We start from the raw sequence: 18,567 nt of genomic DNA, 5'->3' as shown, positions 1-18,567 counted from the left end.
CTCATTTGAGTGTAACCTGTTCTTCAGTTATGAGTTGTTTTTGAATGCTTTCTTTTAAGATTCCACAAACTAAATGATCTCTCAGTGTATCATTAAGACTATTAAGAAACTGAAAATGCTCACCAATCTCTTCAATTCAGCCACGTACGCTAAAATGAAGGCCCCTACTCTTTGATTCTGCTTATGAAACGTAAAGTGTTCTACAATTAACAATGGCTTTTGTTCTAGGTGTTCCAGCATCACTTTTTACAAGCTCATTTCTAACGGTTTGGTTGGGGCAGTCAAACTTCGAAGCAACTGAACACCTTTAAACCTAATACACTTAGCAAAATTAGCACTCGTTTCTTGTTGGTTATTTCAAAATACTGTTTGAATAGCTCAGTATACATAAGCTTTTTACCCTTTGTGCAACCAAAGTCATTAATTTTTTCTTTATAGCCAGCCATTTCTGATTTTTTTAATGAGTAGTATCACCTGGTGCTCACAGTTTATGAAGAGTGGATTATTTTGGGTGCTCAATCAGACATGGTTCCCAGGCTGGAATAGTCTGGCTGGGCTCCACGGGTGGTTGGCCTGGAAGCAGTAGGTGTGGTTGGCAGCTAGGATTGCCCTCTGTTCCCTCTGAAGCATTCTGGCAGTGGCAAACAATGGCCCTGGAAGACTGGACTTTCACCGGTGTTCCTCTGTGGGGAAAGGGTGGGGGTTGGTAGTCTTGAAGAACTTCAACCGGTGATTACCCTGGCAGTGGAGGTGTGTAGGTTGTGGGACAGTTCGGCCCAGAATCAATGCTTCTTCCACGTGGAAAGGTTTGAGGCAGCAAAGCATTGCAGAAACCTCACCATTTGCAGATTGGCTTTTTCGGACTGATCATTGGTCTGCAGCTGCTGATAACCAAAGAACAAACTCAGTGAGGTGTGGAGGTGGGAACCAACGGCTTGCCAGAAGCAGGGGACAGATTGTGAGCCTTGGTCAGACAATATGTCCTCAGGGAATTAGTGGAGATGAACTACACATTGCAGAACCAAGTCCACCATCTCAATGGCTGACGGGGGGTTGGAGAGGACAATGAAGCTGGATGCTTAGAGAACCAGCCCACCACCATCATGATCACCATGTCCCCATCAGAAGTCGGCAAACCAGTGATGAAATCTATGGAGATGTAGGGCCACAGCTGTTCGTGACCACAGGAGCCCAGAGGGCCATTGGCTGGAGGAATTGGACTGGGCTCATTGAAGGCTGGAGGGGTTTGAGGTGTGAGCCCACTGGAATGCATCAGACCACACTGTCATCAGCACAGTCATGTGGTTGTGGACAGAGCAGGCTCACGCTGTAGCGTCTGGTGGATCTACCAGGTGTTCTGGGCCAGGATCGGCAAGTATGGACTACTACACTGAGAGCCAATCTAAATTTCAGCTGGGCCAAACTGCTTGAAGTGGAGGACCCAGTGAGCCTGACATGAATTGAGTTGGCGATTTTTTTGTGTAGATATAGGTTCTGGTGATTAGTGAAGAGGTTAAGTATTTCCTTTCAGCCAATGTCTCTATTCTTCCAAGGCCCACTTAATGGCAAGTACCTCCCTGTCTCCTACTCTATAAAGGCGCTGTGTAGAGTTCAACTTGCACGAGAAGAAGGCACAAGGGATGTCTTCCCATTTGGTCCTCGCTGGGAAAGGATGACCCCGACACCATGTCAGATCCATCTACTTCTACCACGTGAGGTCTGGATGGTGAAGATCAGGAGTAGTGGTGAAGCATCCCTTGACTTCGAAAACGTGGCCCATGGCAACAGGCCAGGTTTTCCATGAGGAAGGGAATTGGTGAGGAAGGTGAGAGGATCAGCAACTCGGCTGCAGTTCCTGATGAAATGGCAGTAGAAGTTGGAGAAAGCCAACAAGCACTGTAGCTGTTTGAGGGAGTGTGGTCAGGGCCATTCAACTATGGTGAGCACTTTCTGTGGTTCCTTGGTTATGCCCTGGGGTGGCAGGACGTAAGCCTGGAAGGAAATGACTGGGGTGTGAACTGGCACTTTTCTAACTTGCAGTACAGTTGTTTTTTAATGAGATGCTGAAGGACTGGTCAGACATGACAGGTGTTTTCTTAGGGATCCTGGGAGAAGATGAGAATGTCGTGGAGGCAGATGAAGACATATCTGTATAGCATGTCCCAAAAGATCTCTTTAATGTAGACTTGGAAAACAGCTGAAGTGCGAGAAAGTCCAAAAAGCATCATCAAGTATTCGTAGTGGCCAGTGGGTGTTATGAACGCCATCTTCCACTCAACCCCCAGCAGATGAAAATCACGTTGTATGCACTCCTTAAATCGAGTTTGGCAAAGATCTGAGTCCTGCAAAGTGTTTGAATATTCTATCAATCAAAGGAAGAGGGTAGTGTTTCTTAATGGTGATTTTGTTGAGTACATGGAATTGTATTCAATATTGAGGGACAGTGCAGACCACACCAAGACATCAGCATGCAGGATATTCAGGTGAGCTTTATTGATAACCCTCCTTGTAGAGTATGTGAACTCCTCCCATGTGGGAGCGGCTAACTGAGTGACACTATTAACACTATTTTACGAACTTATTTTTCCCTGGCCCCATGGCCACTTTCTTTGTTGGATTTAGTGTAATGTCTGTTTTCTTCACCAGTTTTATGAACAGACATTCAACGATGGCTATGACATCTGCCCCGGTCTCCATTTTGAATGCCACTGTCTGATTTTTCAGCTAAACCACGGTATACCAGCCTTGTCTTTCTGGCTTTTATAATGGCCAATTCTATGCATTGGTGGCATTTCAATTCTTTTGCTGGATTGAGCTCTTTGACATGGAATGAAGATCTGCTGCATCTCCTACAGGTGGACATTTTACCTGCCCTTTGTTTCGCTTGCCTGTTTTATTTGAACTGAGCTCTACTGTCACCTTTTCTGTAGTCTTTCTGACTGCACCTTGTTTGCACCCTTCTTCTTGTACAACTTCTAGCTTTACCTCGGTATCGTTTTCATGCCTGAGTTCCGCCTATTGCTGACGAACATCCTCAATCTGCCTGACTATAGTAATAGCTTTCTCCAGTGTGAGATCTGCCTGCAACTGGTCTTTCTGACGGTTTGCTGTCCAGTGGCCATATAGCAGTCCTATCCTGAATGAGCTCACCTCTCAGATTTCCAAATGCACAGTTGTCTGAAGGGGCATACAATGTTGAGCTGATGTTATTTACATTTGGCTCCTCTTTTCTGAACTTTGCCATTTCATATATCACATTTCACTTTCCTGTGAAATATGCTTTGAAATTATCCTGCACTGTTTTGTACACCTTTTCCTTAGCATCTGTCAGTCCTAATCCTCCCACAATGCTCTCTGCTTTGTCACCCATGCAGTATATCAGTGTGCTTACTTGATGCTCTTCTGAAGCCTGAGTGAGATTGTTTGCAACCCTAAAGTCCCATCTCTCAAAGTCCCCTCATTTAGAGAAATCAGATGACTCAGGCAGGCTTTATTAGGTAACTAGATGTAGGAACTGCAGGATTTGCTCCATTTTCCTGTTTCTTTGTTTATTATTATATTTAGATTAGATTATGAGGACACGCAGTCCTCTTCTATTGTCATTAAGTAATGCATGCATTAAGAAATGATACAGTATTCCTCCGATGTGATATCACAGAAACACAGGACAGACCAAGACTGAAAAACTGACAAAAATCACATAATTATAACATACAGTTACAACAGTGCAACAATACCTTAACTTGATGAGGAACAGGCCATGGGCACAGTAAAAAAAGTTCAAAGTCTCTCGAAAGTCCCACATCTCACGCAGACAGGAGAAGGAAGAAAACTCTCCCTGCCATACCCAACCACAGTCCGACTCTGAGTCGTCCAAAAACTTCAAGCCTCTGACACCGAGCACCGAGCACCATCTCTGCCGAGCACTTCGACCCTAACCCTGGCCGCCAGCAGCAGGCAAAGCCGAGGATTTGGGGCATTCCCTCCGGAGATTCTCAATCACACAGTAGCGAACCAGGCATTTCAGAAGTTTCTCCGGATGTTCCTCTGTGCTTCTCACGGCTGTCTCCATCAAATCAGAATTGTGCACGGTACCCCATTTAACAAATACAATATCATTTCACCGGAGAGGTTGCGTGCGCTGCATCGTGCCGCCATCTTCTCCTCCCGTATTTATTTGGACTACAAAAGTCCTCTTTTCTCTCCGAGAGTTTGACTGACTTCTCTGCTGTGTCTGTGTCTCTGTGCACTTCCCCAGGCTAGCAGCTCGCAGATTATTATTACAATTTTTTGGGTGTAGCTTGAAGGCATGGACTAGCAACCCTGGGCCTTTCTCAGTTCTTGCCTCAAATAGTGCATACAGAAACTAGCACAGGCAGTTTAGGTTGGATAGGCCTCCAGATATTTTTCTTTTTCTCCACAGATTTATGGGGTGAAGTCAACTGAGGTTACAGGCAAACAGGTCCCCAATTCAGCAGTGAACTGGATGACCAGGCCAAGTGAGGGTCGTGACTGCAGAGCTGGGGGAACCCAAGATGAGAGGGGTGTTGGGTTAGTCAATGAGGAGGAATTGGATGCTGGAAATCCGAAGTAACAGGCACAAAATGCTGGAGGAACTCAGCAGGTCAGGCAGCATCTGTGAAATGAACAGCTGACAAATAGGTATCCTTCTTTCCCCTCCACCAACGTTTTTATTCTGGCATCTTCCCCCTTCCTTTCCAGTCCTGAAGAAGTGATTCAGCCCAAAACAACAACTGTTCTTTCATACCATAGATGCTGCCTGACCCACTGAGTTTCCGCAGCATTTTGTGTGTCATATATCCGTATTGAGATAATCCTCTGCACCATGCCAGGCCACTAGCTGGTGAGTAGATGACCAAGGTTATATGCAAATAAGAGCGCTGTGCAACCATGCATGCATGGCCAGTATGTCTACAGTAATGACTACAACTACAAATGAAAGTATGATGCAGCTGCTTCGGAAGGGTCCTTCAGTACTTGATAGGATGAGTATCGAAATGTATAAACACAAGTGACTCTGTAGGTACTGGAAATCTTGAGCAGGACATGTAGAAGACTGGAGGATCTCAGCAAGCCAGGCATCAGCTATGGAGGGAAAAGATGAAGGGTCAGGTCCAAAACATCAATTGGTTACTCCCCTTCGTGGATGCTGCCTGACTTGTTGATTCCCTCCAGCAATTTGTATGTGTTGCCCGACTGTCAACATAGTCATAGTCATAATCGTACTTTATTGATCCCAGGGGGAAATTGGTTTTCGTTACAGTTGCACCATAAATAATAAATAGTCATAGAACCATAAATAGTTAAATAGTAATATGTAAATTATGCCAGTAAATTATGAAATAAGTCCAGGACCAGCCTGTTGGCACAGGGTGTCTGACCCTCCAAGGGAGGAGTTGTAAAGTTTGATGGCCACAGGCAGGAATGACTTCCTATGACGCTCTGTGTTGCATCTTGGTGGAATGAGTCTCTGGCTGAATGTACTCCTGTGCCCAAACAGTACATTATGTAGTGGATGGGAGACATTGTCCAAGATGGCATGCAACTTAGACAGCATCCCCTTTTCAGACACCACCGTCAGAGAGTCCAGTTCCATCCCCACAACATCACTGGCCTTACGAATGAGTTTGTTGATTCTGTTGGTGCCTGCTGCCCTCAGCCTGCTGCCCCAGCACACAACAGCAAACATGATAGCACTGGCCACCACAGACTCGTAGAACACCCTCAGCATCGTCCAGCAGGACCTCAGTCTCTTCAGGAAATAGAGACGGCTCTGACCCTTCTTGTAGACAGCCTCAGTTCTGTTGACAATAAACTGTTCTTTGACCAGTCCAGTTTATTGTCAATTTGTATCCCCAGGTATTTGTAATTCTCCACCATGTCCACACTGACCCCCTGGATGGAAACAGGGGTCACCGGTGCCTTAGTTCTCCTCAGGTCTACCATCAACTCCTTAGTCTTTTTCACATTAAGCTGCAGATAATTCTGCTCACACCACGTGACAAAGTTTCCTACCGTAGCCCTGTACTCAGCCTCATCTCCCTTGCTGTGCCTGGTTTGCGACTTGTTGCACAATCTCAGTCTCACACAGCCTCTGCCCTAGGGTGGAGGAGTGTTTACAGCAGCAGTGTTCCACTTGTTATCAGCGTTAGGTCTAGAGTTAGTGATAACGAGAAATATTGCAGCATTTATTTTTTTTCCCCTGACCTTAATTATGTTATAGGTAGCTGAAACCAGGTCAAATACGAAAATCTTGAAAGGAAGTTTATCCTGTGTTCTTGTTCCATTTCATCTTTTGTTTTCTCTTAAACAAAAGAGAATGTCTTAGCTGGGTTCTCTTAACATAAATTTGTACGTAGGTTGAGATAACGTTTCCCTGCCTTGTAGAGTTTATAGAATTATTTTATTCAGTTTCTGACCCTAAATACTCTTCTTCTTTTGGGAGAGTACTCTACCACTCTCATGAGCTTTCCTTTCTGCAAACTATCATGTATTGTTTGGACTTCTAAGTGTTGCCTGCAGGCAAGCCTCCACACAGGAGCAACACTTCTTCCCCCACGAATGCTTAAGCAGAAATATACTACCATGAAGCATCAGGTACAGGCCACCAATCAACCATCCAATGGCGCGGTCTACCATCAGGCAGAATGGGAAACGTATGGACTTCTAAGTGCTTGCATGGTGCATGAGTATCATGAAATGACGGTAACCGTGGTATCATTGATAGCAGAACCAGTGAAGACTGCAGAATGACAGCAGATGCTAGAATCGAGGCAAATAATAAACTCATGTCAAGCAGTAACTGGAGGAGAACAAGGATCATGGACGTCTAGGGTTGAGATCTTGCATCACCCGAAATAGAGCCATTGGGTAATGTGGAAAAGCTATTGCTTGTGACAGGGGTTGGCTAGTGAAGTTCAAAGTGAATCTTGCATTATTATCCCAGCCAGAGGTTGACATCTGATGATAGTTATGGTTATCACTTTTCTTTCCTTCATCCTCCTCCTCGGAATTGTGCCAGATGGACCTAAGATTTTTGGCCTTTTTTTAGACTTGGTCACAGTGTAACTACTTTCCATAATGGCAATTAAATTGCACCCAACAACATCCATATATGCTGCTACTTCTGCTTTATTCTGAATGCCTCCCTCTAGAGTACCTTTATAGTTGTCTTGATAATATTATTAGACAATATAGAACTTTCTGCACAATTTTTCATGTTTTGTATTTGTCTTATTAATTTCATTTCTGACCCAGCCCAGATTTATTAATGCATTCTTTAGCTTGTGTGTTCTGTCCTTTCCCAAAACAATTTGGCAATATTTTTCCCAGTCTCTTTCTTGACTACATCCTTACCATTTTTTTGTTGCATTCTAGATTTTTCTCCAGCAAGACACTCCAGACATACTGAATTTATATCTGGGAGCATCTTGCTAGAGAAAATTCTGGAACATTAATGAGTCATCTCATCCTCCCAGTTATTCCATTTGATAGTTCACAGTATCATTTTGTGTGAGGATAGTCAACGGTTTCTATGTTTTTCTTGTGCCAGAAAAGAAATGTGGTAGGACTTCTAATGTATTGTTGTATTAGACACAGGTATTTGACAAAAGTTAACTGGCTTCAATAAGTAATATTACACTGATAACTCTGTTGTCAGTTTTTGCAAATACCCACAGCAAAGAGTCTGAAAACATTCTTAAACAGGTGTTCCTGAACATCATTTTTTAAGTGTTGAACGGTTTTGTCAGGCCTGCACAGGCAGACACCTCCCAGTCTCCACCCAGCTAAGAGGAGTCACCTACCACTCATGTCCAACCCATCACCTGCAGCCTATTTAAACCCAACTCTCATCCACAGTCCTTATTCACCCATTGAACCAGCCAGCCACTTGTTGATTTTTTTGTGTTAAGTATCCATTCTCTCTTGTTGCGTGCTTCCCCTCTTCCTCCGGTTTGTTATTTCGAAGTTTATTATTAATAGGATCACTCACTGCTAAATTGTCTCCACTACTTTGCATTGGGTCAAGCTTCCTCTACACTTCTTGACAAGATGGGTGAAGCAGCAATTGATCCAGCAAAGTTTTCTTGCCTAAAGGAAATTGTCCACTGACACAAGTACATCAACGTTCAAAGCACATTAATTATCAAAGTATGTATAAATTGTACAACCATGAGATTGTAAAGCAGGAAACCTGAAAGAACCCAATAAAAAAAAGACCAACACACAATGTGCAGAGAAAGAGGGGAAAGTACAAATCATGCAAACAATAAAAGCAAGTGACAGCATTGCAAACCAAGTTGAGTCCATAGACTGAATCGCGGAGCAGCCGGGGCAGGCCCATAGCCTCGGTTTCAGAAGCAGCAGAAAACCATTGCATATCTGTTCACCACTCCCAATCAACTCACCATCTTGTTACAGCAACCCTGTGCCAGTCAGTCTCTTCCCTCAGGATCCCGGATTCTGGAGGGCAAATGCTTCAATGGATCCCAACCCGATGCCGTAACTTCCTGCCCCAGTGCATCTTACCGTCTGAACTGCAGCCATCTCTGTATTCTATAGACTGAGTCAAGATTGCCTTTGTCATGTCTCTCCTGACTGGGCGAGCTCTGGCCTGGGCTGTCACTGACTGGGACAACAGAACCTCCATCTGCAATAAACATGTGGAATTCACCGCTGAGATGCACCAAATTTTCAATGATCTGAGAAGTGGAAGGGAGGCAGTGAATCGGATACTTCACAGTATCAAGGCTCACGCTCTGTGTTGGATTGCACTGTGGAATTCAGGGCTCTCCGGCTGACTGCGTAAGTGTTGCTGGCCCGTTACATCACAGCCTTGGGGAGTGTTCGAAAGATGAGCTGTCTACCCGAGAGGTGACCACCTTCGTTGAAGGTCTCATCACTCTGGCTGTCCGTGCTGACACTCCAGACCACTGCTAGAACCCCTCATCAGCAACACCTTCAGCACCCATGCAGTTAGGGAGAACTTCCTTGACCCTTGTGCACACCACCACCCCCCCCCACCCCCACCTGGGACGTAAGCATTGGTGGAGAAACAACTTCTGCGCTTAACTGCAGAGCCCCGCCAATCACCCACTCATCAAATGCTCCCTGCATCCGGGACAACAGCGCCACTAGATAGAGATGAGGGGTCTTCCATCTAGTAAGCTCTTCCAAGCCCCTCGTTCCAGCACCATAGCCCAATTTACTCTCTCTGTCCTCCTCCACTTTCCAGTGTACATGCATAGGAGGCTCTGCTGGATTCTGGCACAGTAGGCAACATTCTAGTCTGACACTGTGTGCAACTTGGACTCACTACCAAGCCTGACCGTAGACTGAATGTGCTCCCTGATGTTCAGTGCACAGGCCATTCGTGTTCTGATCAACCCAGACCTAATCAACGTCAGTCAATGGCTGTGATGCAGAGGGGATGTCAAAGGTAGGACTTCCAGGAAGTTGGTGAATCAGACGGAGAGGGTTTGTGCTGGTTTTCCATAAGGATGTGAGAGCGCTGGAAATCTAAGATGCAGAGGAGCAAGATAAATACAATGTCAAGGACATCCATTTCTGTTGCAATCTCATCTCATGTCCACGACAAGTATCTACTCACATTCCATCTATCTTTCTCTTCAACATTACTCCTTTTACTTGCACGGTATCAGTGTGTTCTGAAGAAAGCACTTAATAATCCAAAGGATGCTGGTGGAGTAAATATGAAAATAAGATAAATGAATTGGAAGAGGAAGAATACTCAATAACAAATCTTCTATTGGTCCCATTTTGCCAGCAGCAAGTCACACCAGCAAATTGTGTTAGCCCCAACATGGCTGTTATAAACAGGAGGAAGTATAAATGCTTAAGATAAGTGAAAGCATTGAATGATAATTGTTGAAGATCATATCCATTTCCAGTTACGATGTATGTGATTAAGTTCTAAACACAGACATCTGTTATGAAGAAGCCAGTAGAGGAAACCAACTTCACGTATATGTTTTTAGAAAAAGAGTCCACGCTGAGAACATGCACATTGGAAAATCAAACAATTTTGCATCATTTAGAAAGTTAAATAGATCTTAATTGTGGGTAAAATATCCACAAATTTTTGCATGGATAAGATAACAGAATGTGTAAGAGGTTTGAAAGATACAAATGGTGTATATCAGGAGGAAAGATCCAATGATGATTTTCACCAGTGATCAGAGGGAGACAGTATGAAAAGCATTATGAACTCTTCATAGACTAATTGTGAAGAAATATCATTATGGATTAAAAATTAACTCTTTACAAATGAAAACTGGACAATGAGTGGCTCAGGAAGCTAAAGCTTGTGGAGTTGAGTCCAGTAATTTCTGAATTAACTCAAGGAATTCTACAAACAACAGGAATTCTGCAGATGCTGGAAATTCAAGCAACACACATCAAAGTTGCTGGTGAACTCAGCAGGCCAGGCAGCACCTCTAGGAAGAGGTACAGTCGACGTTTCAGGCCGAGACCCTTCGTCAGGACTAACTGAAGGAAAAGTTAGTAAGAGATTTGAAAGCGGGTGGGGGAGTGGGAGATCCAAAATGATAGGAGAAGACAGGAGGGGGAGGGATGGAGCCAAGAGCTGGACGGGTGATTGGCAAAGGGGATATGAGAGGATCATGGGACAGGAGGCCGAGGGAGAAAGACGGGTGGGGGGGGGGGAACCCAGAGGATGGGCAAGGGGTATAGTTAGAGGGACAGAGGGAGAAAAAGGAGAGTGAGAGAAAGAATGTGTGTATAAAAATAAATAACGGATGGGATACGAGGGGGAGGTGGGGCATTAGCGAAGTTAGAGAAGTTAATGTTCATGCCATCAGGTTGGAGGCTACCCAGACGGAATATAAGGTGTTGTTCCTCCAACCTGAGTGTGGCTTCATCTTTACAGTAGAGGAGGCCGTGGATAGATGTGTCAGAATGGGAATGGGATGTGGAATTAAAATGTGTGGCCACTGGGAGATCCTGCTTTCTCTGGCGGACAGAGCGTAGGTGTTCAGCAAAGTGGTCTCCCAGTCTGCATCGGGTCTTGCCAATATATAGAAGGCCACATTGGGAACACTGGACACAGTATATCACCCCAGCCGACTCACAGGTGAAGTGTCACCTCACCTGAAAGGACTGTCTGGGGCCCTGAATGGTGGTGAGGGAGGAAGTGTAAGGGCATGTGTAGCACTTGTTCCGCTTACAAGGATAAGTGCCAAGAGGGAGATCAGTGGGGAGGGATGGGGGAGACGAATGGACAAGGGAGTCGCGAAGGGAGCAAACCCTGTGGAAAGCGGGGGGGGGGGAGGGAAAGATGTGCTTAGTGGTGGGATCCTGTTGGAGGTGGCGGTACACCCAAGCCAAAGGATGAATCTTCACAGAAATGAGTGAGGAAATATTTAGGTTTAGGCAGAATATTTTTTCTCTAAAAACAGCATGCAAACACTTGTGAATTGAATATAATATTATTGCAAAAGACTTTGAAATAGCTACAAATGAAAAATCTGGGGAATCAGATCAGATCAATGTACCCTTTGTATTTAAAAACTGAGCCTTTTCCCCAGTGCCACACACCACGGGGGTTACCCCACAGAAAACTGCATTACCGCTTCATTCAATGGCGATGCACCTATGAGAGATTGCACCTACTGTATAATGTCATTATGTACAACAAAATTTAGTATTCATTTTAGTGTCAAATTAAATTTTAATTCAAATTATTGCAGTGGGTAGAAATTCCCCGAAACAGAGGATGCATATCGGGTGTAATCGTGTTCTTCCAAAAAAGGAGGTGCTGACACTAGCTACAGTTACTCTCTCATTCAGCAGCAGACAAACATATTTGTCCTCAATTTCATGTAAGTACTTTATTTCATTATCCTTTACAAACATATAATATGTCGTTACTGTATATACTAAACTCTCCGAGCTAATTGCAATTCGGGAGTAGCACACAATGAAACCTATCCAGGGAATGATTCTAACTGGCAAACAGATCCAGAGGTAGAAATAACTGTGGCTGCAGTTTCACTACTGATGTTAGCAGTATTCCAGATACTTCCCATTCTGAACAGAATTCTATAAGGATTGTGATACTTTTTACTCGTATTTGGTAAGACGGACAGAATTTTTGACTTTTATTTATTCTCTTTCAGCTCCTTCCCACATCAATGTTGTTTCTTTTAATGGTGCACTTTTCTTATGAGTTAAAGCATATGTAAGGTATTAAACCAAGTTGTGCTCAAATATTATGTTAAGCAGTAAATCAGAGCTTGATATGAATTTAGTTGAGGCTTGTTTCTCTAACAAAGGAATGTTGGAAATATATAGTTATAGAAATTATGTAACATGTCACATTAGTGTTAATATCTCTGATATGATTAATCAGCACAATCTTCAGGAATATTATTAACAGACATTTTATAAAACCTGATAGATAAATTTAGTTTTAAAAATATAATGTTTTTTATTTTGAATTTTCTTCATTTTGGGCAAAGAAATTTCTTCAACCAGATAAATACTCCTAACTAGTGCTTGACTAATAATACTTGGTTCAGGTGAACTACATTTAAAGACAAAGTCAAGTTGATTGTCATATGCCTAAGTACATGTCTGCACAGGTGCAATGAAAATCTTACTTGCAGCAGCATCACAGGCACATACACAATATCAGATACACAGTATTGACAAGAAAACATAAATTAAACATTAATTATAAACTAATTTTAGGGATACAATGTTGCACTACATTCTTTGTCAATATTTAAAAATGAATTGTGTCATCTCATGTCTATGGTAGAAAAATCCCATTTCTTCTTTCGTTATGAGAAATCGTTAAACAATTAGACAGGAGAACAGAACATGAACATTTACAACCAAATATTCATTGCTATCAATTGTGCAATTTTATATTATTTATAAACATTCACCAACAAAATATTTTTTCAAATGACAGTATCATTAAATAACTGAAATATTAATCAACAGTAAGTTTTAAAATGTTATTTTTTATGTATTATTTTTCAAATTTATTCATCATAATATCCTCTAATGATTATCATTAAAAATCAATATCCCTCTGATTTTCTCAAAAGCCTGGTTATTATCACCATATTTTTGTCTAGAGCTGTGCCTGTCAGCTGATGTTATAATGTGAAATGTAACAACATGCCATGTTCCAAACTTCATGCATCAGTCAGATTTAACTTGATAAAGGCAAAGAGGCTCTTTTGGACTCTTAATACAAATTTAGTTACTTGCTGCTTGATTCAAAATTATTTTTAGGAGAACTTGAAATGTTTTGAAGTGTTTATTTCCAAACTCCACAGCGGTTATCCTATCTTAGAATCACTAAATAAAAATAATAGATATTAAATTCTGCTACTCTCTCTTGTCTACCATCTTACAAAGTATTTTAATAGTAAAACGGGATAAGGAATTGAAATCCAAGTATATATCATAAAGAAATGGATATAAAATAGCAACACATTTATAGTGAATGTAGTCGTGGACCAATCCAAAATATTTGGTATTCATCCCAGAATATAATTCAAACATGGAATTTATTTAATTAGTTATGTAAATTATAGTTTCAGAAAGTATAAATGTTCCTTTGTTACAAATAAGTGTATCTTCTGGTTGGTTAGTGGGGATGGTAAGGGAATCTGCTGGTAATGCATATACACACACTTTAAAATATTATATGCATTGGATATTAAATATAAAATAGATTCTTTTGCAGTTTGTACTCAATATCCTGTTAATCAGACCTTTTGCTAAGCATATTATAATCACTACATTCATAAATATAGTGAGGTGGTGCAGTTTTGCTATAGAGATTACTTTAAATTCAGTGTTAACCTTGAAGTAGCAGCTTCAAAAATATTCTGTACAGTTTTCCTATTCAATTAAGCCTATTTCTTATTCACCTAAGTCTATTAAATTAGTTTGAACTAAATGCTGACTCTTCCTAAAGAAGGGTGTTAAATAGTGAGGAATTACATTTAAATAGTTAATTATACATTCCCGTATTTTATTCACCAAGAGGATATGAACACGACTGATAAAGCAAGCATTTACTGCATGCCACTCTTGCTGCCATGGTGCGCTTCAAAATCACATCATTAGACTAATAAACCTCTGTATATTAATAAAGCATTTTAATCATGATTAATAATATCTTATAATATCAGTGTGTTAGGTCTGCGTTCTGATGAAAGGTCTTTGACCCAAAATTGTAACTCTTTTTCTCTTTTCCACGGGCACAGCCTGACCTGCTAAGTGCTTCTAGCTTTATGTTTTATAACATCAGGTCAACTTTGTTGCCTTTCACAATGATTCAAAGCTGGCTATTTTCCCTCAGCTTCTGTTTCACCTAAGAGTTTTGTGAACTTGACCTTGGTCTAATGAAACTAAAATAGTGCTGCTTCCTCTTCACTGATTTCTCCTCAATGAAACTCCACTGGAGTTTTCCAAAGCCTGTTCAAAACCATTTTTTTCAAGTGTGCCATCATCTTCCAAATCAAAACTTGTCATTTTTTAAATAACTGCTTAACATAGGTTGCTTTTTACATCCCTTAAGATAAATATGGCAACTTCTTCCTGCTGGTGAGCCATACTGCAGAAATCCATCACTTTTGCCTGGTGACCTGGATAAATCAAAGCAGTCTTCCACCGTATTACAGTATTGCCAACAAAAGACCTTCATTTGAAAGTTATTTCATTGATAATTTTATGCATCGACAAATACCAACTAATCTCATTGCTTGCCTCGAGTGTCAAAGCACCTTTTCTGTCTTTACTGAATGATAGCATGTAATAAGCTAGCGAACCGGATAAACTCATTCCATTTTAGAACTCTGAATTAGAAAACAGTAGTATACATTTAAATTTGACCCAGTTCTATGCCTGATTTGTTCTGCTGTCTGCGTAGCCCATTGGATTCCTTCAGAGTTTGGTTGAATAATTTTCACTGAACTGTTTGGTTAGAAAAAAGACACTTTAAAATAACAAATCTAGTTCCACCCATGGTCTAGGGCAGAGTGGCAAAATCATATCCCATGTCATCACAGTCATGGAGTAGGAACATAGCATATCAGCCTTTAATACAAGATCAGGTCTTACATTCAGTTTGTGTTGTACCACACTGTACATGCATGTGTAATTCATGTGATGAACTTTTGGCTTGGGAGATTTGGGAATTTGCTGATACTTGCAATTATTCCTTCATTGTTGAATAAAGCTTAATTCATTACACCAAGATCATTAAGTATTAATAGGGTGAAATACATGAAAATACAAGGAGATTATGATTTCAACTTCATGTGTTCTCTAGCAGTACAATAAAGAAACATAAAAATAGAGGAGTAGGAGTAGGTCTTTCGAGATCGTGGTTGTGCCCCTATCTCGATTCCATGTTCCTCTTACCCTTTAATGCTTTTAATGCCTAGTTATCTGACTGCCTTCTTCTTAACCATATTTAGTAAATTGATCGCTCATTCCTAAAGGCTCACCATCCAATGTGTGAAAGAATTTCTTCTTATTTCAGCCCTTACCACATTTTCTGATACTGTGACCTCTGGTTCTAGTGTGCTGAGACCTGCCAGGATTTTGTACATCTCAATTACCTCTCATTCTTTCTTCTAACTCTAACAAATACAGACCTAATCAACTCAATCTCTCTTCAGAAGGCACTGATGTCATCTCAGGAACTGGCCTGATGAAACTCCATGCCATCTATGACAAGTATTGATCCATGTTATGAAAAGCTGAAATTCATGTCCTGATCCAAGTGGTCAACACTGGATGCCCAGAAAATATCTCATTTTTTCCTACTCTATTTTTATGTGTCTGTCAATTCTGAATCCATGTCTGTATACAGGTACTTGTACACAGTGTTTTATAGAATTTTGCTTTATCTTTACATGTATTGTGTGTTTTTTGCTTACTGTGTTTCTTCAAGGTGCATCAAGTTCAGAGTAACAATCAGTTTGTTCTCCTCTACACTCATGTACTGAAGAATAGCAATAAACAATCTTTAATTTTGAATATAACCCCAACCCCGTACACTGTTATTTTAGTCACTAAATACTTCATGGGATTTTATTAAAATCCAAATACACCAGTTCTCCTGGTTTCTCATTATCTGTTCTACAAGTACATCCTCAGAAAGGCTAGTTTATTTATTAAATGTGATATCCATTAGTTGATCCATGTTGACTTTGCTTACAGTTTTTTTTGAAGTGTTGCACTCTCACATTCTTTGTAATAGAGTTCAGAAGTTTCTCTACATCTGATGAAAGGCTAATGTACTTTAGTTTCTCGTTTCCTCTTTAAATAGTTGGGTTTCATTTGTTACCCTCCAATCTACAGGAACCATTGCTTAACTTCTAGAATTTTGGAGGGTGACAACCATTGTATCTACTATTCCCATAGTTAATTCGTTCATTTCTGGGATGCAGATTATAGGTGATCGGAATTTGCTGATTTTCACTCATTATCTTTCCAGCACTCATTTTACTTATATCATTTTTGTTAATTCCTTCTTCTCATCAAGTTAATCATTCACTAACATTTCTAGTAAGTTATTTGTATATCCTTCTAAAGAGACAAAAAATTAATGCTCTAACATTTCTTTTTTTGCCATTATGAATCCTCCCTCTCTAACTGTACAGAGCCTATCTTTGAATTCACTTATCTTTTACACATTTGTAGAATTTTTAAGGACCTTGTGAATTTTCATGATTCCAACAAGTACGTGTGTTTATACATTTACTTCTTTAATTCATGACCTTTCTCTTCTCATGATGAGGCCACTAAGAGCAACAGATGTAATGCTGAGCTTTGCAAGGATTTGGCCAGTTCACATTTGGAGTGCTGCGAGCACTTTTGGATCCGTTATCTAAGAAAGGATGTGCTGGCATGTGCTGAGAGGGAAAATAAGGCAGATAAGACTTAATGAGCCAAATTGCCTAATTCTGCTCCCATGTCTTATGGCTGGGGAAAGATGTTTGGTGTGAGAAGCAGAATAAACAGGAGATAGGAGACACTTTGTCCCATGACTTATTTGCCATTTACAATTTGAATAAATGAGTATTTAACATCATGTTATAGCATCTAACAAATAACTGGGTTGTGATTCCAGTGTTATGTCACAGTGTCTCCTTCCATCTGATGAATTAATCATTCCAGCACTCTAATGGTGAAAATGTATTAGGTAATTGAGATACACCCAGGCAATCTTCACTGTAATTATGTAACTTAAATTCTGTGCTTTTATCGTTTCCTTTTCTATTTTGTTTAGAAAACTCATCAGTAATGTCTGCACTGGGAAAGCAATTGCTTCTTATTTTACTACATTCCCTTCTCAGTGAAGGTAAGGGAGCTTACAATGTCAGCTGGTTCCTGTGTGTGGAGTTTTGGACACTGTGAATGAATGTTTTAAAACTGACTCCTTTAAGCTTTCCATTGAAGTGGAAGCTCCACCTGAAACATTTGACTGATACTCTTTCAGAAACTTTAGTCAGTATGACAAATTTAAGCAGATGGGGTGATAATAATTCTCAACAGGTCAGATAACAGGTGTGGATGAAGAAACAACTTAAGGTCAATAACATTTCATAGAGTCTATTTCAAAGAGAAAAGAAACACATAAACAGACACTTCTTCCCATCCTGCCCTTGTTGGCCTTTGTGTCTATCCACACTAATCCCATTTGCCTGCATTAGGACTGTATCCTTCTATGCTTTTCCTATTCAAAGTTCATTGTGAATGTATCTTATACTATTGCATATATAATATATGCAATTCCACTACCTCCTTAATGAGGATATTTCAGATATCAACCACTCTCCGTATGAACAACTTCCCTCTCAAATTCCATTTAATCCTTCTAACCCTCCCCTTAAAACAATGGCATATGGTTTTTGATACCTTACAATAGGGAAAAAAGTCTGATTGCCTACACCCCGTCTATGCCTTTCATTATCTTTTATGCTTTTATAAGGCCACCTGCTGACCTCCCCACCCCCAGCCTCTTTTGCTCCTGGGAAAATAAACCCATTGTATCCAGTCTCTCCTCAGACTAAAGTCCTCCAATCCAGGGAGCATCCTGGTGAGTCTCCTCTAAACCCTCTCCAATGCAATCAAATCCTTCCTTCCAAAAGATTGGTAACACTACTCCAAATGTGGCTTAAGCAGTATTTTGTAAAGATGCTATATAACGTCCCAGCCCTATGTTTCTGTACCCTGACCTACGAAGGCAAGCATGCCATGTACTTTCTTCAAGACCTATGGTGCCGCTTTCAAGGAACTAAGGACTTGGACCAAGGTCTCTCTGTACATCTCAGAGACCTGTTTCTTAGAGACCCACCAATTGCTCTACAGTGTATGTCTTATCCCTAATTGACTTCCCAAAGTGCATCACTTCATGCATGTCAGGATTAAATTCCATCTGCAGATGGTCTGCCCAACTTTCCATCTGACCTATATCTCACTGAAAAGCATTATAACTATTGAAACATTAACTCTCTGAGCAACAAGGCC

This window comes from Mobula birostris, chromosome 6 (assembly GCF_030028105.1).
Source record: "Mobula birostris isolate sMobBir1 chromosome 6, sMobBir1.hap1, whole genome shotgun sequence".
NCBI classification, from domain to species: Eukaryota; Metazoa; Chordata; class Chondrichthyes; order Myliobatiformes; family Myliobatidae; genus Mobula; species Mobula birostris.
This window is presented reverse-complemented; position numbering follows the sequence as displayed.